The sequence below is a fragment of the Centrocercus urophasianus genome, unplaced genomic scaffold (genome assembly GCF_019232065.1).
Source record: "Centrocercus urophasianus isolate 14NV4802_14NV808 unplaced genomic scaffold, USGS_Curo_1.0 seq_16, whole genome shotgun sequence".
Classification (NCBI taxonomy): domain Eukaryota; kingdom Metazoa; phylum Chordata; class Aves; order Galliformes; family Phasianidae; genus Centrocercus; species Centrocercus urophasianus.
In genome coordinates, this window is record NW_024884711.1 from 29,041,931 (window position 1) to 29,067,953 (window position 26,023).

The 26,023-nt window shown below is 37.0% G+C and overlaps 1 protein-coding gene across 6 annotated transcripts in view; it reads left to right on the forward strand.

Annotated features, from left to right (window-relative positions):
- Positions 1 to 26,023, forward strand: part of CACNB2 (calcium voltage-gated channel auxiliary subunit beta 2) — a 230,526-nt gene that overhangs the window by 164,216 nt on the left and 40,287 nt on the right. The gene's annotated exons all lie outside the window — the stretch shown is intronic.

Here is a 26,023-nt window from a genome sequence, read left to right on the forward strand (position 1 = left end):
AATCTTGCTTTTCATTAAATGAACTAATTTCTTTTCATGATTTTCTGTAAATGGGAACTAACTCAAGAGCTTCCATGTCAAAATCAACAAACAAATCTTTTCTTTCTTGCTGAAATATGTATTTTTGTTTCGAATGTTTTAAGTAGAACTAAAAGAAATTAAGTGATAAACATTTGTGCAGCTGGAGAAAGATGAATTTACTGAGCCCTCTTCAAATTAGTGGCTAAGAAATATCTTAGCATTTATCAGAAATATGGGAGAAATAGGCTGGGCTCTCTTTGTAGCAAACTCTTCAACTTGTCTCCCTTGCTTATTTCTTCTTTTCTATCTTTTTATTTAAAAAAATAAAAAGAAACAATCAACATTCTACTTGAATAAAATAGAGTATTATCTGTTTAAGGTGTTTATAGAAACAAGTTGTCTGCTTCCAGTGTCCTGACATTAATTCTTTCTTTAAGTTGGTTGACACATTTTCTAACAAGCTAAAAGTTAGGTGGAGATAAAAAAAGGGGGAGGATGTCTTACTGAATTACTGAAATCTGTTGATGTTCTTTTTTGGTGGAATAACATTAAATGGGAATAGAAGATAACGCGTTGGTGCAGTGCAGAACATACTATTTGAATTTAAGTAGTAAATTAAGCAGCTATTCAAGATTTAAAAACACAAATTCATCTTGTTCAAAGATTATACATCTAATTCAGCTTTGTGGCCACATACTCATTTAGAGAGAATCAAAATACGTATTTGTAGAATTCTGCAGTAAGTGAAAAGCTTTCCAAACCTTGAAAGTGTACTCTTTAAATTCTCCTTATTGTGTTTTTCCTTTCTTTTTTCTCAGCTAAAGAAATTTTCTGTTGTTTTTTGATTAGCATTTCAGTACACTCTGTATTTCTTGTGACTTTGGTTCATCACGTTCTATATAAGGTTTGAGAACTTCAATGCAGTAGAAGGAAATTAAACTGTTGAGGATCAGCAAATTAAGTGGATGATGCCTTTTAGCAACAGTTGAATAGCTGCTCCGTGTTGCTTTAGCTATATTAAGGGTGGCAACAGCTTTAACAAATGCAGTGTCCTGTGTGAAATCAGTATCAAATATGCACAGGAAAAAAACCTTTCGCAGAGGTGGGGGACGCACATGTTCTTGCATAACACTGTCAAATTTAGCAGTCAGTTGAATAACACCCAGAGAAGTTTAATGTGTGGAGAGTAAGGCTTCTCTAAATATCTGTAAAATGCTAAATGATGGGTATGAAACACTGTATTTTAGCAATAAGCAGCTCTGCTATAATGTTTCAGTCGCTGTTTATCCTATGAAAGAGAGTGCTGAGCGTGGGGTCAGTGGTGCTGCAGAGTTCTCTTGAAGCTCCGTCTCTTTCTGCGCTACTTTTGGCTACTGCCAAGCATTCCTTTAAATATCAACTGTCTCCAGTCAGGCTGTCTGAAATATGTATTCTAATTTTTTGTGACCTTCATCAAAAAGATAATGACAAGAAGTGAAAACACAGTAAAAGTGATTATGGGAAACTAGCCACTACCTCTGTCATATCTCTGTTGCATAAAACGCGCTTATAGTAGCAGGCATTAACAGTTCTGTCTTGCTCACTTTTTGCAAGTATTTTCTTTATACAGTTGCTTTGTCTGAATTTTTCAGGGCAGGCAAACCTGTCTGTATCACTGTTGGTTCACATACAGCGTGCTATAGTTTTTGTTCAGTTGCCCCTAGGGCAAATTCTTCAATGCCAAATTCTACTTTGATGTTGTCTGTATTTACACCAGATACGTGTTGTTCACTGTGCATAGCCAGTCCTTACAGAAAGTTGTTTCAGTTTGGGAGGTAAAACAGGTAAAAGTTCAGTTATTCAGTGTACATTCTGCAGATATTTCTGATGTCTTTTTCATCTTTTATTCCTTTCTGAGTCCCAGCATGCATTTCCTCAGCATCTCCCCTCCTGAGGTGACCAACAGAAGCTTTCAGAGCTTCTGAAGTCTGCTTTTAGAGGTGGAAAAGATTCAAGTTGCTTCCACTTCCTGACCAGTAGCCCTAAGATTGAACATCCTGGCTAGAAGCTCATGCAGACTGGTATGCTGAACACCAGCCATGGCTGATGAGTGGTGCTTAGAACCCACAGTGGCACTTAAAGCCAGTTTCAGCATAATCAGAATTCCATGGTTGGACTCCATTGCCATGCAAACTTAATAGTTTTATTTATTAACACATAAATTATTCTTATTATTCAATATCAGGGTTGCATGAAGACAAATAGGAAAAAAGTATATTTTAGCGTTCTTCTAGAACTTGAAGAAAAAGTCATGAATTAAATGGCCTTTAAGTCACTCCTACTATCCTTTAAGTTGTGAGATGGTAGGCTGTGTGGAAGAAAACCAGTTCTGAGTAATATATTTTGTTTTATGTTGAATGCTTAAGTTGTAATATAGATTCTGTACTCAAACCTAGGATTAGTCATTCAATTTAGCCTAGCTGAAGTCAGCAGATAAGATTGCCCAGAGAGGTTGTGGATGCTCTGTCCCTGGAGGTGTTGGATGGGGCCCTGGGCCAGCCTGCTCTAGTAGTAGATGTGGAGGTTGGTGGCCCTGCCTGTGGTGGGGGGCTGGAGCTTGGTGATCCTTGAGGTCCCTGCCAACCCAAGCCAGTCTGTGATTTAGCAGTCTTTTCAATGACTCTGATCAGGTTAGAATCCCTATCAACAGAGGCATTTATTACGTTGTAGTGTGTGTATGCTAAGGATAAATACAGGTGAAGATGAACCTGCGCTTGACTGAAAGAAGTATGTATTTACTTCTTAGCAGGCTGCCAGAAATTTCTGTGTGCTAAAATAGTGGGGAAAAAAAATCAAATTTGTTTAAGTCAAAAAGTGGTCTTTAAAGGAATTTCCATGAAGTCATTTGCTTTTATCACCAAACTGCATAAACAAAAGGGCAGATCAACATCCAGATAACGTGTGGCACTGAAAAAGAAACATATTTCAAATCAATTTTATTTAAACAAGTTCATAAGCAGAGTTGATTCATGATTATTGGCTTTCTTTATTGGACTATGCTAATTACTTAACATTATAAACTTATATCATTTTTATATAGGTGAATGCTTTTGACTTGTTCTCTTGTTGGAAAAGCGCTTTCATTATATCACTGCTTGTTGAAATACTGAGAACTATTAGAGTTAAATGTAATGAGGAAAAACAGTTACAAGTAGTGTCAGTTTTCTGATCCTGTTAACCCCATTGCCATAAATTGTGGTTCTGAATCTGAAGAGAATGTATGGGAATCAGAAGACATAATTGAGGGGTCATGGTGAGAGATCATTTTCATTCAGTGAGAACGTTGGCTGAAATACTTGATTGTTCTTAAACTGTAGCCTGAAGGGCATTCTAAGTAAGAGTTACTTTAATTTCGTTACTAGAATACCCTTGAAAGTACGTTTTACATGACTTCTGTTTCATTTCATAAGTAATCAGTACGTTGCCTCTGATCCATGGCCAATCATCTTATTTACCTCTGTATTTCTCAAGCAAGTACTTTATAGAGGGAACAGCTAATTTGCACGTGGACAGAAATTTATTAGTCCTAATTTTCCAAAATGGATTATTTGTCCCTCTCTCCCTGGCCTTTTCCCTCAATTTCACCACATAAGCCATGGCAATGGGGTTCATTAAGGCACCTGACAGCTTGCATCCTTGCTGCTTGCCCAGCTGGTGCATCTTTGCAGCCAGGCAGTGGTGGCAGGGAGGGCTGCTGGCTGCTTCCTGCTACATGCAAAAAGGGAAAACTTGAGAGCAACCCTCAGTTTAAGCTTAAACAGGGGGAGGAAATAATTTCCTTTGCAGAAATTTTTTTCCATCACTAATATTTGGTTTCCTAGATGTGGAAATAAAACAACTGGTACAGACAGTATGCTTTATCTATTCTTTGTGTCTAGTGGCTGGGGTCATTCTTAACTGCCTTCATTTGTTTGTATGTTAGTTAGCAGGTTGGGTAAAATTCACAGTGGCTCTGTTATGCTGCTCTAAGGCAGAGCACAAACTTCCTTATTTTCACTAGCAGTGAGAAAGGTGTCTTTGAATGTGCAATGTCTTTCTAAAATTTCCTTCTTAAAGGATGTTGATTTATATATGTATCTATCTATATATAATTTTCTTTTGAGTTCTTTACTGTTTTTTTTTTTTTGTTGTTGTTTGTTTGTTTGTTTTCTTCTGGGATATTTATTCCATTTTCTTTAGTACTGCAAGTCATCAGCATTTTTTATGAGTTCAGAAAATCTTTTGCCCAAAGGCTACTTTTAGACTTCATGAAATAGTTATACTCAATATACAGCTCATACTGCAAAAAGATGGATACACATGATCTCCAGAGTTAAAACTGTGTGTCTGTGTACATGTACACTTTGATTGAAGTACTGAGTCTGAAATCTTGTAAAAGTGGCCCTCATGTTTCTACTAGCAAATCCCACCTCTTTGGGATTTTTTCACTGTGAAAAAGAAGTAGAATCCACATGAAATAAATGGCAAATACAGCAGTCTGTAAAGTAATCAGTAAACGTCTCAAATAAAACATTTTTCACTTGTCTAGATTCCCTCTCAAGTCAGGAACCTTGTTTTCCAGGACTCATGCGAGGTTTCATAGGCTCTGTATGCTAAGCAAACAAGTGCATGAAGTGGACTTTTGGCCTCTGCTTTTGGATTGGTTGCTGCCTCTTTCGTTTCTCGTCTTGTTTCCTTATGTGCTCATTTTAACTGAGTAGGTTCTTTTTTAACATCTTCCTCCAGTACCTACGTTCCACTGAAATCTTCCTTAGCACATATTATTTGCCACTGTGGAATGATTAGCATGAGTAGGCATTATAATTTCTGATTTTGGTGTTCCATTTTTTTCTGTGTATCTGCAACGCTCCTGTTTTGTTTTTTTTTTTTTTTTGTTGTTGTTGTTTGTTTTCCAAATAAGATGTTTTTGCTTGTTTGAATGATAAAACCCACTTCAACATATGTGGAGAATTTTAAGTGAATTTGCTGAGTCTGCAGAGAACCAGTGTGATCAGTGCTCTTAATTCCTCCCATCCACTGTGCAACAATTCTGCTTTCCATTCATTCTCATTTCTGTTGCATTTCATTTGCAAGCTTTTTGAAGTTCTGTCATTCCTTGCTTGTTTTTAAAAATGCCGTAACATCTTGCTTGTGATTCTTAGCACTCTTCAGTGTTTTAGCTTGGATAAATAAAACCTGAAAATGATTAACTTTTTTTGTAGTACCCCAGATAGTGTTTTCTGGCCATCCTTGTATCTTATCTCTATTTATTAGTGAGATGTGGCTATTTTCTACTAATCTTGGCTTTGAAGGTTGAAAGAGAATCTTGCATGATAACACGTTTTACTGAGTTGTCTCCCTGCCGCACTTGGAGCTGCACTTATGCTCATCTTTAGGACAGTGATTCCAGTGATGACTCTGGCAATATAGTTCATAGCGTAAATTCAATTGATTTCTCATGCTAATGCCCTGAAACCTCTAAAAGATGAAAGCCCTGTGGTCTTAATTTTTAGCAGCTCCCTCTTATCGTACACCATCTACTTAATATTGGCATTGTGTTTTGGATGTTTCTCAAAAACTTGGTAGCTTCTTCAAGGTTTGGAGGTTGTGAATAGATTTCTACTATTTATTTTTATATTTGGTGGAAGTTCCCTGACACTTTTAAAAATCTTCTAATGTCAGACATTTCTTCCTTGGCTCAGAGGATTAGTTCGTCTTTGCTTGCTTTATTGCTTAAGTTTGAAACCTTTCTTCCTCTCCAGTTTGTGCTTTATGGTAAGAAAGTCTTCAAGATATGCATAATATTGTTCAATGTGATTGTCTACAGAACTGTTAAAAAGAAAATACTGTATCTGTAGCTGCTAGGTTTTAAATGAAAATACCCTTTTATGCTACTGAAAAATTAAAATGCAGAAATCTAAGCTTATTTATAAGGTGGTACAATAAAGCTATGTCTTAAGTTTAGAAGTAGAAATCAGTGTTGGATTTATTTTTTTTTTTTTTTAAATGTAGAATTAGAAATTGTGTATATCTAAATTTCCCATTTAAAAGGGAAAAATGCGTTATGGTTGTGTTGCTGAATTCTGTAAGCTTTTTGGGATATGAAATAACATGTGTAGCATTGATTACTTTCTTGATGGAAACTGATTCTGGGAATCCTTCTGTGCCAGCATTGCTTCAGGAATAATTTGCTTTTGCAGGTAATGCCACCTTAGTCATCTCTTTTGCATTTACTTTCATCATAGGGCAAGGAAAATTCACTGCTCCCTTCACATGAAGGAAAATTATTTTCTTTCCATGGAAAGTATATATAATGATTGCAAATCTGGTGGCCAAGGAGATATTAAACTGTGGATAATGGTCATGTGTGAAACACGTTTATATATACACATGTATGTGTATATATAAAGAATTATATATATGTATATACATGACAAAACATGACAAAATAAAGCTGCAAAGTGCATTTCATGTTTTCTTATCCATTCTGCATTTGGATTGAAAGATACTTAACGCCTTCACTCAATCTAGCTAGAAAACATTTCCTCTAAGTTCACATAATACTGAGCAATAGCTTGCGAATTGGGAACGCTTTTCCTTTCACTTGCAGTTCTCTCTGCTGAGAGAATTTTCAAAAAGTAAAATCAGAGTCTTCAGCATTATATGTGGAAAGGATAAAGACAGCAACAATATTTGCCTGTTGAATTCTGACTGTGACTCTATCTTTATTCCTCTGCCTAGGAACATTTGGTACTTTTGAGAGCTAAATACAGCTCTAAGCAATGTAAAACTGAACATCTTATCCAAAAGATTCCTCTTATTCTTGACCTTTCCAAATAAGTGTCCATGCATAGGACAACTGAAAAACTGATGTATAGTCTTGCAGGGAACAGGTCACAAGTTTTTCTTATTTTTGATGTTGCTTGGTTTGAGATTTCTGGATACCAAGGAAAAGTTTGCAGTGTTATAAATGACTAGAAAATGCATGCAGTATTTCAAACTTTTTATAAAAGAAAACAGTAAAGTTTAAGAGACGTTTACATGATTGTGTCTATTCCTGTTTTATTCACTTAATTTTCAAGTTTAGTAATTTGTTTCTAAAACTACTACTTGTTCAGTAGTTATCCCACATTTCTACAAATTACGTTTCTCTATGTAATAGAAAATTATACAAACCAAAGAAGTCTTGGATTTGGTTTATTTATTAGATGTAGTAATAAAAAATATATAAAATAATGTATTTGTGAGTGTTGAATCTTGAAAGGAGTAGAATGAAGATGTGGGAAGTGTGATTTGAAAAAGATTTGCCTTGTGCTGCTTGGACAACTTCAAAGAAAATAATTTGAATGATATGAGGGGAAAAAAACAAACAAACTGTGTTTAACACTGTCCTTTTGGTGAGCTGGGTTTAGCTAGCTAACAGCATGCCTTTTTTTAAAGAGACAAAAATGTTGTACTTACACATTTGCAATCTGTAGGAAAAATGAGCCAGATTTTACTTTTCACTTATAAAAAACAGCTTGATTTAGGGGAATTGACCTCTTGGGAGGCAGTCCTGATGTTCCAGCTGCTTTTATTCATGGATGTTTTTTTCAGAAATGATGTTCTTAGCCAATTGTCTTATCTCATTAACTGTGTTGCATCTCAGACACACAACAGGTTGGTTGAATTATTACCAGTTTATAGCTCATAAACTCGTGGTGTACAAAAGGAAGCATAAGGATGCAAAGCCAAGAGTTCATAATTAAATAGCTATTCTTACTCTGATTTCAATAGTTTCAAATTATATGTATTGAAAAGAACTTACATACACACTTTCTGATCTACATTCCTTTCTCTTGACACTGCATGTCTCAATCCTAATGTTGATGGGAGCAGCTGAGATTAGGGTCAGAGTCATCAGCGTGGAGTGCTGTGATGGGAGAAGTACAAAGCTGATGTTCGTGGGTTCTTCTACTTCAGGATAGAATCCATTGTGGCTGCTACTGTGTGTGTCAGCATGCTTTGCAGCTTTCCCTTCCTTCATTGCAATATAGTTTCATGCTACAAGAAGTAGTCTTTTAGGCTGGATATTGGTTTTTAGCTCCCTTCTTTATCCCAAAGGCCACACTTCTTTTGATAGTGGCCAGTCATGGACTCAACTGTAAGGCTGAGTTGCATTTCTCCCACTTTCTCTAGAGAGCCCTTGAAAAAAGCAGCTTTGCAGAGATATCAGACAGGTATGGTGGCATAGAGATCTGAGGGCAGAATCTTGTCCAGTTCTTCTTCACAGAGACAAGTGAGAAGGGGGAAAGAGGATGTGGCAGGTGCTTGCTGAGAGAGTGGAAGGGGAAACCACAAAGAACTTCAAAGCGAAAAAGCAAAGAACGTCTGAGAACCATAGCTGATGATAACAAATCAACAAGGAGGAAAAGAAAATAGAGAAAAAAGATGAGACAAGTAAAGGCAATTTAGTTTAGTTTACTTGCAGACCTTAGGAAGTCATGAGCTAAACAGTGAAAATAGTGTCACTCATAAAGTTTAGTGCAAAGTTTCTGAGCTTTAGGCAAGGCTAGGGAAACATTTTTAAGTCTCCTTTCAAAATTGCAAGGCCCGGAATACTACCTTTATTTTATTTTTAACTTTTTTAATGAAAGCTGAAATTCTACTAAATCATATAATTTTAAGGTCACAGGCTAGAAGAATAAGGACTGAGGAATTCAGTACCTTCAAAACTATGCATATTGATGCTTTCTGAAAGCTGACAGTGAGGGATGATTGTGAACTGTAAATGCTCCTTGTCATTTCACCTTTGAAAACGTTTGCCCACTGCATGCAGCCAGCTGTGTGTCTCCTGCTCTCTTATTTCTTCTTATCTGAATAACTGCAGCAAATAACTTAGCCAGCTTTAGATACTCCAGCATGTTACTAACTTCTTGAGTTCAAGGGTTCAAGGAATTAATGGTGCTGGCAAAAATGATAGAAGAAATGCTAAGAGATTACTGACATTCAGAATGATATTTTGTGACAAACCGTAGAGGAATTTCATTCATTTTCTCTTTCTCAAGTGAGTTTATATCTCCAAAAACGTTTTGTAGACCATCTTAAAAATGTACAAATGCCTTGATGGGAGGCATTTACCAAATTTACTAAAAAGGAAACCTGTTTTCTTGTGAGAGATCTTAGTGCTGTCTGTCCAGCGACTGCAGTCAAATTTGTGTGAAGGACCTTAAAGAAGAGCCATGCAGCATCTAGATTTAGTCACTGCTGTCACATTTCTATATTTAATCAAAGTTATTATAGAAATACTCCTTTTAAAGTAATACCAGTGTCACATGAGGATTATCTCAGAGAACTGTTCATATCTCTTATGGTTATGACCTAAATTACCTATATTTAGAGCACATCACAGATCTTAATACCTGTAATTTCACAGTTTCCACTGTGCACTTGAAGGTTTAGTTAATCCTGAATATCTGCAAGTAGCAATGTAAGCCTCCTTATGGTGGCTTTTTAAACCTGGGTAGCAGCTTATCATGGTAAATGCTCCCATTCTTTAATCTGGTTACTCTGAAAAGGGGGAATAAAGATAAAACTGTCTGTCTTGATCTTAGTGTATGTATGTTCACAGAATCATATAATCACAGAATGGCCTGGGTTGAAAAGGACCAGAATGATCATCAGGTCCCAATCCCCTGCTATGTGCAGGGTCGCACACCACCAGACCAGGCTGCCCAGAGCCACGTCCAGCCTGGCCTTGAATGCCTCCAGGGATGGGGCATCCACAACCTCCTTGGGCAACCTGTTCCAATGTGTCACCACCCTCTGAGTGAAAAACTTCTTCCTACTATCTAACCTAGACCTCTCCTGTTTCAGTTTAAAACCATTTTCCCTTGTCCTATCATTATCCTTGTTATATTTCAAGAATTCTGTAGAGTTAGTAGTTTTGCATTGTCAAAGAGGAGACTTACCTTTTCTTCCTTGGAAAATGTATGACTGTTTCACCATCATCCCCTCTGACATTATTTCTTCAGCTTGATATTTCTTGAACTAGAGGTTATAGATGTAATTTCTTAATTACACTTTGTGATGCTTGGTCACTTTGTTTATCCGTGACTAATGTTGGATGATAGGCAATTTCTGATTATTGCATTAATGCGATAGCCTTCACAACTGAAGTCTTTTTGTACGTTCATTGCAAAGGTTAATGGAAATACTAACACAGAGTGAGGGGCACTAACCCTTCTAAACTGATAGTCATATAGTTGGATAGCTAAGTGAGAATCAAACGCAGTAAATGCAAGAGCATTGCTGATGAGACAGTGAAAGAGGAGACTGTTTTTTGTATTGAACACTCACTTGATTAGCGTGTCTTTATAAAACAGAATTTTATATTATATTGATAGAAATGATTTCAAAGCAGCTGGCTTATTTTAGTTCTAAAATAGTTGACTAGTAAGTTATGTTCTTCTGTCATTATAGTGCCTTAGAGGAAACTTTTTTTGTTATCCAATGAATTGTTGTGTCATTATGAGTTCTATTTCTGATTGTTTTGGAGCTTTCTGATGGATATCAAGTCTTTCTGCCAGGGAACATTTAGAGCCAAAACTGAATGCCTGTTTCCTTGTAGGTTTGGGTGAAGCTTCATAGAACACTGAAATGTTATTTCTATACTTCTGAAACATTTTGTGAAAATTAACTTTCTGTGAAATAGAGTAACTTCTGGAAAGTTACTGTTTTGTTCTTATTTATTTTTTTGTAAATCATGTAAAACTATTCTTATCTAAAATTAATTTGCTAGTAAAGAGATTTAAACCCATTAACCACTAGTCCAATTCAATTTCTGAGCATCGTTTGAGGCAAATCTGAATGTCAAGATCAGTAAATCTTAGTTGTATATTGGAACAACTAAATTAAAAAAACCTTTCCTTTATTTAACAGTTATTTCACTTGTAATTTTTACTATTTTTCTTTCCTATCTTTGAGAAGATTGTCTCTTCTTTCAGTGAAAATATTTGTTTTACTATTTCTACCTCTTCATTGGAATTAAATTTTGGGGTGTTAGGAATGTGAAAGTCAGCTGCCATTATTCTTTGGTTCTCCACTTTGATGAAAGGAAAGGGTGAAAGTTTCATTTTGTTTGCTCCTTCCTTCTGGGAATAGTGCATCAATTTGTTGGCTGATCAGCAGTAATCTCCTGACCTTGTGGAGCATTTTCCCAGGATTTGAAGTCTCCTCCCTCTCTTCCTTCCCCTCCTGTACCCCATGGGATGGTGCTTGTCTCTGCAGCCTTCAGCCAGGCTAAACATCCCTTGGAGAAGGATACAACCTCCAAGGTCTTTTCCTTGGGATGGTGGGATTTTCTCTTCCTGGTAAGAAAGGATGTAGGATCTACTGTGTGCTTTTAAAGACTCGGAGTTCTGAGCTTGTCTTAAGATGGTTCAAATCTGATATAAGGAGATTTAGCCAGGGAAAGGTGGCATGCTCTTTGCTACTCCCTTGTAGTAGTACAGCCTTTTCACAGAATGTCTTGATGTTTACTTTTGTTGAATTTAATACTTAATTTGATTTGTGTTTAGGGTAATGAATGTAGTTTGTAGACCCTAGATTTTTTTCATACTGAATTTCTCTTTATTGAGACTATTACATTAATGAACTACCATCAAAACAGTTATCCAGCACTAGACTTTAACATTCTTTTTCTATTACTTCAAGCTTTGATTGACTGCAAAATATAGTTGACATTTGTGCATTGGTTAGCACTATTTTATGCTGTTTCAAAACGTAGGTGAGCTTACTTTGCATACGCATTTATCCTCTCTATAAGGTTTGTACAAAAGCTTAGAAACTTCCTGAGTGGAAGAGTCGTGGTGTGTGAATGGCAGGACAAGCAGATACCAGGACAAAGTCATGCAAAACCACTTATTTCTATGCCACACGTCTTGTTGTGTTGGTTACACAGTGTGCCAGCAATACCTTTGTTCCGTGTGGCTGGCATAATTCCAAAAATTGTAATTAGAAAAAAAGGAATACGGGTGGCAGTAAACTAGAAAAGGATGAGGTTCTGTGGGATTTATGAGAACATTCAGTTATGCAGCCAGAACGGATTATATAGAGCTGGACTGTAGAAAAGGGAGAATAAATTAAGTATTTCTAGCCTAATCTCTGTTTGTACCTCTTGTCTTTGACTTGTTACATAAAATAATAAATAATAGGAGTCAATTTAAAAATATAATGAATGAGTAAAGTTAAATGGTGGTGGTTTTGTACCTCTAGTTGCAAAAATACGAATGTCTGGAAAATATATTATTTAGTTTCTTTTCCGTACTACAACAACAACAACAACAACAAAATAGGCAGTCTGGTAGACATTCTTGTCCCAAGCCTGGAGCCTGTATTACTCCCTCCTTTGCAGTCAGTACTGTTCTAAGTACTGTTCTTGCCTGAACAGAGCAGTTATTGCAGAATTTAGCTGGACCTTGGTCAGCTTTTCTTGCAGAGTGATCTGCCTATACACCAGGGTTTGCCTCCCCTTCATGATGAGTTGGTTCCTTTTCACAGAATTATAGGAGTTGAATGGGTCCTCTGGAGATCACCTAGTCCAGCCCCCTGTCAGATTTGCTAGAGCTGGTTACACAAGAAAGCATCCAGGCAGGCTATGAACATCTCCAGAGGAGATTCCACAAACTTTCTGGGCAAATTTTCCAGTGTTCTGTTGCTCTTCCAGTTTTTACCCGTTGCCCCTTGTCCAGTTACTGATTGCCATTGAAAAGAGCTGTCCACTTTACATTTGCCCTTTATGATTATAAGCATTAATGAGATCCCCTCTCAGTCTTCTCCAGGCTTAACAGTTCCAGATCTCTCAATCTTTCCTCAAAAGGAAGATGCTCCAGGTTCCTCATCATCATCATAGCCCTCCAGAGGAGACTCTCTGGAAGTTCCTCGTGTTTCATGAACTGGTGAACCCAGAACTGGACACAGTGCTCTAGATGTGGCTTCACTGGGATAAAGTAGAGAGGGAGGATAACTTACTTACCTTGAGCTGCTGTCAATGCTCTTTTTAACACACCCCAGGATACCAGTGGCCTTCTTGATCATGAGGGCATGCACTGCTGGCTCATGGTCAACCTGTTGTCCACCAGGACACCCTTGTCCTTCCCTGCAGAACTTTCTACAGCAGGGCAGGTCAGCTACTAACCTGTACAGATGCACATGGTTATTCCTTCCCAGATGTAGGAGTGTAGACTTGCTCTTGTTGAACCTCATCAGGTTTCTCTCCACTCAATTCTCCATCCTGTCCAGGTCTCTCTGAATGGCACCACAGCCTTCTGGTGTGTCAGCCACTCATCCCAGCTTTGTATCATCAGCAAACTTGCTAGGTGCCTTCTATCCCTTCATCTGTGGCATTCATGATGTTGAACTCAGTACTGACTCCTGGAGAACACCGATAGCTACTAGCCTCCAACTAGACTCTGCTGCTGATCACAACACTGTGAACTCTGCTAGTCAGTCAGTTATCGACCATCCTCACTGCCCACTTGTTCATCCCACATTTCCTAAACTTGCTTACAAGGATTTTATGGAAACTGTCAGAAACCTTGCAGAAGTCAAGGTAGCCTACATCCATTGCGCTTGCCTCATCTGCCCTGTCAGTCATGACATCATAGAAGGATATCAGATTTTTCAAGCATGATTTTCCATGGTCATGTTTCATCTTTCTCACCATGGTGCCAGGAATGAAACAAAATTCTTTCTCATTTTTCAGAATGCCTGAGATCTGCTCAGAACTTCCTAAAGTACTTAAAAACTAGAGCTTCCTGGAACTGAGAAAACTTGAAATGAAGAAGATGACTTGTCCCTGAGTAGAGTTGGTCTTTTCTGTAAGGATTATTTTCTGACCAAGAAGTCAGTAACTTTCTGGCTTGTTATAAACCCCATCTTGTCTCTTTTGGGATCCAACAATAAATTCTTTCTTTTTGTCACTTTGGATCTTACATTATTTAGGCTTCTTCTGTGTCTGTGTATAGCCATTGCAAACTGCATATGAATGCTTTTATGAATTTTTGAGTATAGCACTTAGATACCATGTAACAAACGCAAGAAGATTGTTGACTGCTAGAAATGACTCAACCAACCCAGTATATGCAGAGAATCTGTCTGCTGTGGAGACTGATGTAAAAATAAATAACTAAAAAATCACTACAAAATCACTAGTAATACCTCTGTTATCTCTATTCCAACCAAACAAGAGTATGAGATATGCAAGAGAGATTAGCTTAGCTCATAACTCCATGAAATTCAACATGTGTTTGACTCAGGAAGAAGTAGCAATACAGAGAAAGCTGGAGTGTTTTGTCACTATTAACTTCCTTCTGTCCATTGCCTGGTTATTAGAGTAATCTTTATTGTTGTGGTATTTTTAGTTTACAGATATCTGTTTACATAAATTTCAGGTGAGTTGTACCTAAATAGACCTAAATAGTTCCTGATATGTATTTGTGTAACTCATTCTTAAAATCTTTGGCAGTTAGAAAATAAATATGTTCCCTGCTGTTTACTACAAGTCTGATCATCATTGCTGTTTTTGGTCAAACTACTTCTGCTCTTCCTACACCCTCTTGCAGCACTGTACCCCAAACAAGCTGGTCAATGTCCTTGCCCTTCTCAACTCAAATGAAAGAATGTTTTCATGCCTTTTAGTGTGTGTTCTTTCCTGTTCTTCCATTGAAGGGCATTGCCTTTCACACATCTCTGACCCCGACTTCTGCTTGTGATCCTGTCCTTAGATTATGTTGTTAGGATCAGTTATGTATTTTGGAGCTGGTGACTGCTAAGTTTGCAGCTCCAAAATGACAGCGGGTATCCTAATTCAGTTGTGGCCTATTTTCATTTGGGTAATTCCTCCTGCTTAGAAATTACAAATTCTTGTCATTTCTTCTGCTTTTTGTTTTGCTTTATTTGTTTCTACTGGGATGCTATCACTGGTAAATTTAAGGATATTCTGCATCCTGTCATCCAAACAGTTAATGAAAATACTGACTAGAAATAAACAAAGGACACAAAGCTGGAGAAAATCAATTAATCCATTTTCCATGTTTGATAGCCACCTACCATCAGCTTTTCCAATCCATCGAGCAGTCTCCTTCTTAAGCACTTTTAGAGCTTGCTTACTGAAACAGTTAGGGGAGCAAAGTTCATAAAATCACTCAGACCAGCAGAGAGAGAATCCTCGCTGACTGTGACGTATTTTGTTACAGATGTTTTCTATATTATCTTCTAGCTTTCTTTTTATAAGATTTTTTTCTCAAACCAAAGTTGACCAGACTGCTGTTGTCTATGTGCGGTGGCCCTTTTTCCCTACTCCTGTGGCTCCAAAATTGCCCAAGCATCAGATGCCGAAACTTGACTTTTATTAAACCTCTGTCTTTCTGTGCTTTTCTTTCTCTATCCTTAGTTTTTATTCATTTTCCAGCAGGACTTTTTTTTTTTTCTTTTTTTCATCATTAAATATGTAGAAGTAGAGAACTTTTTAAAAATTGAAGACTGAACCAGAAATACACTGCATTTCTGCTTTGTCGGGAACACAGAGTTTTAGTCTTTTTCCTTTGAGTGAGAACTTTTCTTGATCTTTTTTTTTTACTAATAATACCATTAATGAGCAAGAGGAAAAATGTTTCAATGTTCCCAACTGATTGTATATAATTTTATGCTGCTGCTTTTAGCTTGTTTGTTGCTTCTTTTATATTCGTGTTAGTTTTCCCTCTAGCATCTTTCCTAAATTTCAGGTTATGTACTTGCTATCTTTTCATATAGGTTAGTTTGCGCTTCTGACCTTAATATTATTTCAGTGAGGACCTGTCACTTTCTTGAACTAATTTTTTTCCCTGAGAACTGCTTCCCACGGGAAGATGTTATACTTGAGAATATTCTGGAACTATATTAGTATCTGCTTTCCCGGAGATCATTGCATTTGTTCCCTTGTTATCATTCTTCACTGTTGGTGAGTTTCTTCATTTCCTGAGAACTGTTATTTCTTTCTTTCCCCTTTAATGTTCTTAGCCAGTTCCATTCTCAGTCAATGCATACATAGTATGCCATTAAGACATTTCTATTACATATATGATATGTAATTATAAAATCCTCACCAATCACTTCCTTCTCTAAACTTGTTAAAGCATAATATCCCTTCCATTTCTTTTGTTGCTGCTTTTTTCTTTTTTATTATTTTTTCCATTTTAAGTTTAAATCAAAGACTTGAAATAGGCTATCTCACACTGCATTCTGAGCCCTCAGTGAGGTCCAACATGTTTGTTATGCCAAGCAACATCTTTCTTTTCCAGAAATTCTTTTCCCTTCATGTAAATTTGGATTATGCAAATTATAATCAGTAAACTGTCTTGTTAATTAAAACAGTTTCTGTTAGATAGTGGAATTCCATTTCATTTAACATCCTACACTGGTGACATTGCAAAGTGACAACATGAAATGTATGCAAATTGTTTACTGATGTATAAACAGATAAGTTAGTTGTCTTGAATCCTCAAGAAATGAAAGGATGCTGCTTTCTTAGGTATACAATCTGCAATCTGCATTGCTTCATCTAATCATGATAGACTATATTAAATAGCTGTTATTTTACTTTGAATATTTTGGAATTCAAAGTAGCGATGTATTAAAACTATGGAAATTACAAAGCTGTGTAAGGTTAATGTTGTATTTATATTTGTTCATTTTAAGTAGATTTTATTCCCATTGTGCAGATAAGGATTCATTTTAGAAGTGAGCTGGTAGTCTGTAATTTGTCTTCCAGTGTCTGACTGAAAAATGAACACAGCCATGACAGTAAATACTTAGAAATCTTGCATTTTATAGCAGTCAATAAATTTAAATAGTCTGGTGTGAATACCTGTTTTTTTTCAAAAGAGATATAAATGTAAAACAAGATTAAACTATGTTTAAATAATGCCTTTTTTTTCCTTTTCCTTTTTTGTGTCTCTTTTCTCAATTCCATCATAAACAGTTTTTATTCACAAAAATAGACTGGATTAATATCCTACTTCTAAGCTTGACTACAGTCTTTTAATTTCTTTAAGTACATTGAGAAATACAATATTGCTATTAATAAAATTCATTTAAAATAAACACTTAAGTAAAAAGCAGAATTCTACCATCTGCTTCCTTGCACCCTCAGAATCCATTTATGCACTTGAATTATGCAATTGTGGCCGTTTGCAACCTTCTGGTTGATTACCAGCAATTCAGAAAGGACTGCAGATCTTCTTGGAGTATAGCTATGGTTTTTATGTAATTTTTATACTAGAAAGAAAATACAGAATTTTTGAAGTGTTCTGTTTCAAGCTTACAAGTATGCAGGGCTTTAGTTTTTCATTAGTAAAAGGGAACTTGCTGCTGTTCACTAATTCTTTGCTTTATGGGTAAGTGGCACTGTGCAAAAGGTGTTGAGCCAGGCTTGTATGCTCAAAGCTCCATCACCAGATTCAGCCACAGTTGATAATATAAATCAACTTTTTATAGAAAAAGGTACATTGGGGTGGGGAAAAAAAAAAACACAAACAAAAAACAACAAGGCCACAAGATAGAGAGAGGGGGAAAATATAAGTAAGGGGGAGATAAAGGGGAACAGCCATCAGCCAGCTGGGAAGAGAAGTGATAGGGTTTTCAGGTGCTCCTGATGGGTCTTCAGGAAACTCCTCTCTGTGTCCTCCCCAGTGCGTAAGGTGGTGACATTGTGTAATATCTGCTGTCTTTGCAAAAAGCAGCTGTGTCTATATGGGTAGCTGTATGGTACAGAGTAGTGTCTTACTTGGGCTGATTCCTGGGGAAGACTGTGATCTCTGCACTTGCTTTGGTTGAGACTGAGGAGCTTCTTCCCAGCATATGCACAGAAAAAGCACTGAGCACAGAAAGGTGTAAATTAAACATTTCTAGAAACCTAAATCAGACTTGTTCCTGCCACTTTCCATTTTGATGCAGTCTTTTTTTTCTTTTTTTTCCTTAAGAATAATGCAATTCTTTGTCACTATTTGACATTTTTGTAATAATTCTTGTTGCATGCAATCTGGAATTAAACCTTAGCTGTTCTATGGCTATAATAAGACAAAGGTTTATTGCCAGCTAGTGTTTCATCTGCTGGTTTGATGACTGGCTGTGCACCAGCTGTATGATATATTCTGCAAGGATAGCGTCATCACCGCGCTTCACTCTTGGATCTCATACACCCACCAGGAAACCTGTTTTATCTTGTGCTTGGAGCAAGGAATTCAAATTAGATGTTTTAAGGAAAAGTAAATAAGTACATTAGGAAATACCAAAATCAAGTAATTTAATTTCTGGCATGTTACTCTAAGGGAGCATTTTTGGATAGGAATAGGAAGAGAACTCCCATAAACCTTTAGGCCCTGATAGGGGCTGCTCTTGGCATAGCTCAGATGACAAATGGTCCAAACCCTGGCTTTTGGCCACTCTTATGCTGGCTTTTCTCCTGTAAGTCTAGCTAGTGCCTGGATAATGTTAGAGAAGCCTTAATGCTGTTCTAACTGAATTGTCCACCTCCAGGCAATCTTTCTGGTGGAAATGGATCACTGGAACAAACAGCTAAGGCCTTGACTGTCTATAAAGAGGCAGAAGTGCAGTGCACCAGCAGCTCTACTGCTGCCCATCTTCCTGCAGCTTTTTTGTGCAAAGAGAAAAGTAACTGTGAACATTCACTCATCTGCCAGATGTGTAAGGCCACAGCCATGGCCACGCTGGATATCCAAGGCCAAGAGTCTCTCCTGAAAAGTGAGAGGAGGATTATAAGAGATCCAGGAGGTTTACAGCAGATAAACTTGCTGACACAGAATCTGTTTTTCTTTTATTTGTTATTCTGCCAAAATTAAGATAACTGACCTAACGTTTTATGTGCTTCATGTTGACTTCAGCTGAATATATGTGTTTTTAAATAGATTGTGTAAAACTATGGCCTTCTGGTTAGTTTTGCTTTAAATAGCACGTGCTACAGTTATTCTGCTTTCTCCAAATATTTGAGAAGAGCACAGCCAAAGCAGGCCTCAACTTTGTCTAGTTCCATCCCTCTTACAGAGCAGTAAACAATTTGCGATCTGTTAATTCTGCAGTTGAAGTTGCAAGGGATCTTTGGCAATGAATGTGAAGAGTATAAAGATTTTAGTTGTCCTGTGGATATATGCAAATGTCAGCGTGATCTAAAAATTCAGTTTTTAAAGGATGTTGTTTGTTTTATTTAAGCACAAAAAACTTCACTTACACCAGAGGGGGAGAAAAAAAAAAACAGAACAAAAACACGAAAAAAAACCTAACTATGTAGTATCTGGTGCTCCAAACTAGGAAACGAAATTTATCAATGCTAACTTATCATGAAATTATAGAATAGCTTGGGTTCCCTCAGTATGACCATCAGGTCCTTGCTCAGCTGTGTTTGTTTCATATCATAAAATGGTTTGGGCTGGAAGGGATCTTTAAGATTATTTAATTTCTAATGTTAGACCACAAGCTCTTGACCTGATCATGGCTGTTTCTTAAGGTTAACTCTTCACAATCAATCCATTCCCTAGCATAGAGGGAACTCCCTGTCCCAAAGACTAACTTTACTCTTTGTGTGAATGTATAATGCTCTAGTATTTACTACGTAGTTTGATCACATTTAAGAAGCAATTGTTGATTGTTCTTTATTTTTCCTTCCTGTTTTCTTTCTTTTTGTGGCTCAGTGTTGTATTTATTGCATATTAAGAACAGAGAAAAGTTTGGATTTCTCTAATGATAATTTTTTTTGGGGGGGGAGGGGGCACCTCATACAGCAGCTATTTGAATGCTATGTAAGTGTTGATTTTTCTTTATAGTATTGCAGCTGGACAGGGAAGTTACAGATTGAGAACAGAAGTTGCCATTAATGCTGAGTGTTGGATTCAAGAAACCTTTTATTTATAGTATCGAGCAGAAAGGATTTGAAGTGCCAGGATGGCAAAAGACTGGTGCCTTACTTCCCTACTTATGGAGAGGGAAGCACAAAGTGAACCATGTTGTTTAAAAAGAGAGACCACTGCTTACAGACTGCTTACCTCTCTTCACTGAGCTAGGTAAACCTAAATTTTTGCCCAAATGTAGTCCCTTACAGTATTATAAGTTGGCATAGATTGCTTCTTGTGTTTCATGCTTTCTTGAGCTCTCTGTTCCAGTGAGAGAACTGTCCTGCATGTTAACAAGCAACAGTATGAGAGCTTTAAGTTACACCAGGGGAGGTTTAGATTGGATGTGAGGAAAAATTTCTTCTTTGAAAGAGTGGAACAGGCTGCCCAGGGAAGTGGTGGAGCTACTGTCCCTGGTAGTTTTCAGGAATAGGGGGGATGTTGCATTGAGTGACGTGGTTAGTGGGCAAGGCGGAGGTGGGTCAGCACTTTTGATGGCTGCATTTAGTTGATGCTTGCACTAGATGATCTTAGCCATCTTTCCAACATTAATGAGTCTGTGATTTTATAAATAAGCTATGCTGGGACAGAGGACAGTATATATGACTGAAGTTAATGGTAGTGCCATAAGAATGCACGTAGCAAGGACTAATTTGAAGATACCACTGTCGTCTAAATTAAAGGTACTTCTAATTTGGCATTTCCCAAGTTTAACATTCAACTTTAAAAAACATTCCTTCAACACAACTTTAAAAGTATGTGTCTTCTTATGATTTCTGTATCTATGATCTGTAATCATAGGCTGTAAGGGAGATTAAGAGTTGATATTCCATTTAAATTCTTATATTATAAATATCTCAATGCAAGATTTAAGAAGCTGTACTTATTCAGTTGATGAGTTGGATAACATAAACTATTCCTACAAAATGTAACTATTTGAAAAGCATGCTGAGTGAGATGTGGAGTTTACCATGTTCTGAATTAACTTTTCTTTTTGTTCAGTGTATTAGTTAAGGATTATTATGACATTTGACTTCTCAAACTCTAAAATGTCTTCCTGAAACACATATAACTTCTGTAAATAGATCAGTCTTGTTTTGTAATGTTTCTAACAAAGTGCTTCTAATGTATGTTTCTAACAACAAAAAAAAAAAAAGAAATCATTTTTTTAGCATAGTTTCTTAAAAAATGTATGCTTAACATACCATTTAGAAATAAAGTGTTTAATAGCATTAACCTTTGGCTCCAGTGGTCATACAGAGCATCTGATTCAGTTGAAGAAAATGAAGTGAGAAATTATCTAAGAATTGGAACAAGCAGTAAAACTTGCAGATGTTATACTGAATTAAGAAATGTTTTCCATGCTATACCCTTTTCAGACTTTTTGATAATATCTTCATTTTTAACCAACCATAGTGTTACTGCCTTATTTAATGTTTGCTTTAGTTTGCTGTGTCATGGATTATGCTTTTCCTGGAGAATTTTCTGTTTGCGAATAGCCTGAAAATGTTACTGCAGATCATTTCTCTGAAAGAACCTAGCCAAAAAAGCTAAGACTACTAAAATGCTGTTTCATAAGCATAAAATGTCCTCACTTGTGACACTGAGTAAAGAATTTGAAATCCAAGCACAGTATTTATATTGCAAATGACAGCTTTCATCTTCTGGATTTTGCTGCCAGAATAAGCATGTTTTCAGTAAGCACAAACAGACCTCTTTCTTCAGCTGTGCTGTTCCAATTGTTCCCATCGGTTCCCCAAGTGAGTGCAGCAGATCCACCTTCCTGGCTCACTTGCATGCAAACATCACCATGCCATCGCTGAGTTTTGACTGATGGCAGTATGCTCTAATAAAAAAAAGACCTTACTCATATGAAAAAGCTCCGTGTGCGTCATGAAAGCTATTTCAGTCTCTGCTGCCTCCTGAGCTGAATGTAAACCGACATCGGTGACTCTATTCAGATATAATTTCGTAAAAGGAAGTAAGAAGCATGACTTTCAAGCTGTATGTGAAGATGAGCTAAAATAGTAACCAAAGTATCTCAAGAGAGTGTGAGGACATTAAAAAAAAAAAAAAAAAAAAAAAGTTCTTTTAAGTATATCCATTGTTAAGACTCTCTTTTGTACCAGTTGGATGTGTTAAATTTCCCCCTGTTTAACACTGAACGTGAGCCTTACTATAACAAAGAAGCTAAGTAACTGGAAGGATTCATAGCTTTTCTCATTGAGTTTTGCTGGTTGGCCTTGATCCTAAGGAAAATCACCCTTAAACTTGGAAAGGTCAGTTTGCATGGCATTCCCTTTCAGTCTGCTTGGAGAGCAGAAAAGGCTGTTTGTCACAGAGGCTTGTGCCATGGGACTGCTGCACTCTGGCTGTTCTCCTGTGAGAGTGCACAAATTCCTATGTGAGAAATTGGTGAGTCAGGCCTTCAGAGGCAGCAGTGCAAGCACTGCTAACAGCTGCCCATAGCTCACGTTGCCTCAGTTCTGAAAACACATGGTAAAGTCCACTCAGATCCAATTACCGACTTGGACACTGAGAAATTAGGAAGTTTGGCTCCAGAACTAAATGTTCTGGCTGTCTACTTGTCTCCAAAATCCCTGAGGACAGATCCATGATATCAAAAGCTTTAATGATTCAGAGAAGTTTGAATCTTGTTATACAGTAGCTGTACTCAGGCTGCTGCTCATTAACTACAGTTTTATTGCGTTTTGGTTTTACAAAGTAATTTTGTTTTTCATCTCAGTCACTTTGCTGCAGGTGCTGAATGCTGCACCTTGCTCTGGGGGACACAGGTCTGAGACTTGAGCCTCAGGCATTGCTCAGGTTATGGGAACAGTGCTCTCTTCAATAGTAAAGTACTATGGTTGCTTTCTTAACCTGAAATAATATATGTCCTTCTCCACCCCACTGCAAATACCCATGTAGCACTTAAAAAAATACTCCTTTTAAACCACTTAAATTATAATTATAATAAATTATAATAGTGGTTTCCACTACACTTCACTTTTGGTGACCCTGCCCATGGCAGGGGGTTTGGAGCTTGATGATCCCTGAGGTCCCTTCCAACCCAAGCTATTCTATAATTAATTTTCTTTGTATTGCTGCATAAAGTCCAGTATTTGTGGTCTATCTTTATGCCCTTGGACACAGCCCTGAGCTGCCTGCTGTGACCTGACCTGCTGAGACCTGGGAGCTGGAATGACAACTCTGGTGGCCCTCTCCTACCTAAATTATTCTGTGCTTCTGTCTTGCTACCAGCCTTGTCTGATCTGTACACCCACACCAATGAAAGAAAGTTGAGTCTTTGTTGGGAAATGGTGCTATTGATCACTGTTTGTAATGTCGGCAGGTTCACTCTGACTTTCCTTTGGGATGTTTGCCAAGTGTTGACACTTCTTAAACAATGAGATTGCTGAGCAGATGCTATTTTTAGGCATTGGGTAATTACTTGTAAAGTGACTCCAGCAATGCTCAGTGTGTAGAGTATAAATTTATGCATTGTTTGTGTATTCAGGTGGTTTTGATTTTTTTTTCTTGTGTAACAGCGTAATAGATTGAAATACCAAAATAGGAATTGAAAAGTTCTTTTGTTATTTTTACTTTTCCATTTTTTACTTTGGTAGTTTCTGTACCCCCACATCTTTCATAACATTGCAAACTTCTACAAAATAATCAAGAGTTTCTTATAAAAATCCTATAATCCTTTAACATGGGTTTTGCAGTAGTTTTTCTTTATATGTTTGACTCTCAACCATCAACAGGGCAAAACAAAGTGACGTATTTTAAGACTGCAGCTATCAGGCTGTCACATTAGTATTGATCGTTGTCCTATGTTTTGTATTAGCTTTGCTTATGGCACAGTGTCTGTCTGTGGGACAGCTTGCACAAACAGTGCTAAATGTAGGTCATCATTTAGCATATTTACCCCCAACCAAGACAACTAATTGAATTAAAAAGTTCAAGAGTAGTATCGAATTTCCTTAACTGAAAAACTTGTGTTATTTTAAATTTTCATGAGTGCAAACCTGGCAGTATTTCAAGAAAGACCCGTTATATATTCATTACCTCAGAGAAAGGTAATTCCTTTCAGGCTAAATTCACAGGCATGTGTGAAAAAATGGGTACAATGAATGGCACTCATTATTATGCAAAAACAGCAAGGTAAGAAGCTGACTTGGACACGATTTCTCTGAACATAGATGTCAACATCGACAACCGCTTCAACAAAATGATAACTAACAAAGTTTTCTGAGTCAATTCTGGACTTAGCTGACATTGGCTTCATAAAAGATACCTTCTGTTCAGCATTCTGGTTTCATTGAAGCTACTATCAGTGAAGCATACCTATTTACTGGGAGTGGTTCAATAAAGTGAGAAACGAGATGGATCCCAAACCCTAGATCCTCATCACCTACTGCTAAGAAGTAGAGGTAGCTTTAAGTCCTGCTCATATCTTTTCATCTCATCAGGGTCACTGCTTTATGCAGGGCAGCTCAGGTGGAAATGCAAGTGGCTTGGAGAGCACTGAATCCAGGGAGTAGAGATAACTTGATTATTGAGCAGCATTCCCAAAATTAGTGGCCATGAGGGAGATGACCTGTTCTCTGAGCAATTTCTGTGTCAGAAATTTTGCCTCGTTGACAAGGATCCCCAGAGACTGCATCCACTGGGTTTACAGCACAGTATAACTAATCTGAAATGAGTTATAGGAAAAAGAGAGTCCTCTCATGTTTTAAGTATATTACTAGAAAAAGGGAGTGTAATTTTCAGGATGCAGTATTTCTTGAGTGCAAGGTAGAGATAGATACTGTGCAAAAGCTTTTGAAGGCACTGAATTCAAGTTAGTCATAAAACAGGAGTGAGGCAGAGTGTAAGTATAAGCAAGCAAGTGGCTGAGTAGAATAAAACTGTAAATATTATTGACTTAGTAAATAAGAGTTTGTACAAAGATGTATAAAGTAAATACAATGAATCAACAGGAAGAAATAAGATCCAGGTAATAAAATAAAATAAAAATAAAACAAAATTGATAATTTCCCAAGTCTTGATTTAATTTATGTCCGTTATAAAAAGCTTTCAGTCTAAGCTTGTTCTCCTTGCAGGGTTATTCCATCTGTAGAATGCAGGTTTTCTTCCTGGAAAAAAAAAGGAAGCGAATGTAGAAATTTTCATTCTGAAGATGCTACGTAATTATTTACAGGAGAGAGAAAATGTTCAAGTTTAACATCTGGGAGCTTCTGTCCTTTTAGTCCTGTGGGTTAACTGAGGGCTACGCTGCCATCACACTTTACTGCTGATTTAAAGAATGAACAGGAACTGCTTCACTTTTGACCGAAACTAATTTTAGAAGTGTAGAACATGCAAGCAAATGCTAGGTATATTCTAAGATATACAGATACATATGTTAAAAATAATATATATGTATATGTATTTGATGTAAGATACTATTTCTCCTTTGAGTTCTGTAGGAAAGTAATGACTTGCATAGCATACTCGGATTACTTTACTTCTAGACAGCAGTTCAAGAAAAGAAAGTATACTTAATTTTAATGTTTTGTGGAACTCTCAAAATTATTTAGCCATATAAAAAGGCCAGCATTAAAATTTTACAAATTAATTAGTTTTAAATATGTAGTTAGATTAATTATTGTTGTTTAATCATGTGGTAATTCAGTCTCCCCTTCAACCAGTATGACAAATATCTAAAATGGGGCGTAACTGTGTCTGTGAACGTATGAAGTTAAATGTTCCGCTTTGTTTTCTATTCACATTTTCGCATTAATTTTTCAAGAGCAGGAATTGAAAGAAGATATTTTTGCCTGCTGCATAACTTTCATGTTCAGATGTTTTTAGAGTAGTTTCTGTTTTCTCTTTTTTTTGGATAGTGAGGTTTTGCCCTCTAATAGGAAATTTTAGATTACTTCTAAGTATGTCAAGGACGTGAGCTTGCTACAGTTGTCTGTTGGTTGCAATGCAGCAGAGATTTTATAGTCTTTAGTCAGTCTGAAGTCTTTCATCCACTGATAATATCAGGAGTAAGACACAATACCCTGCTGAGT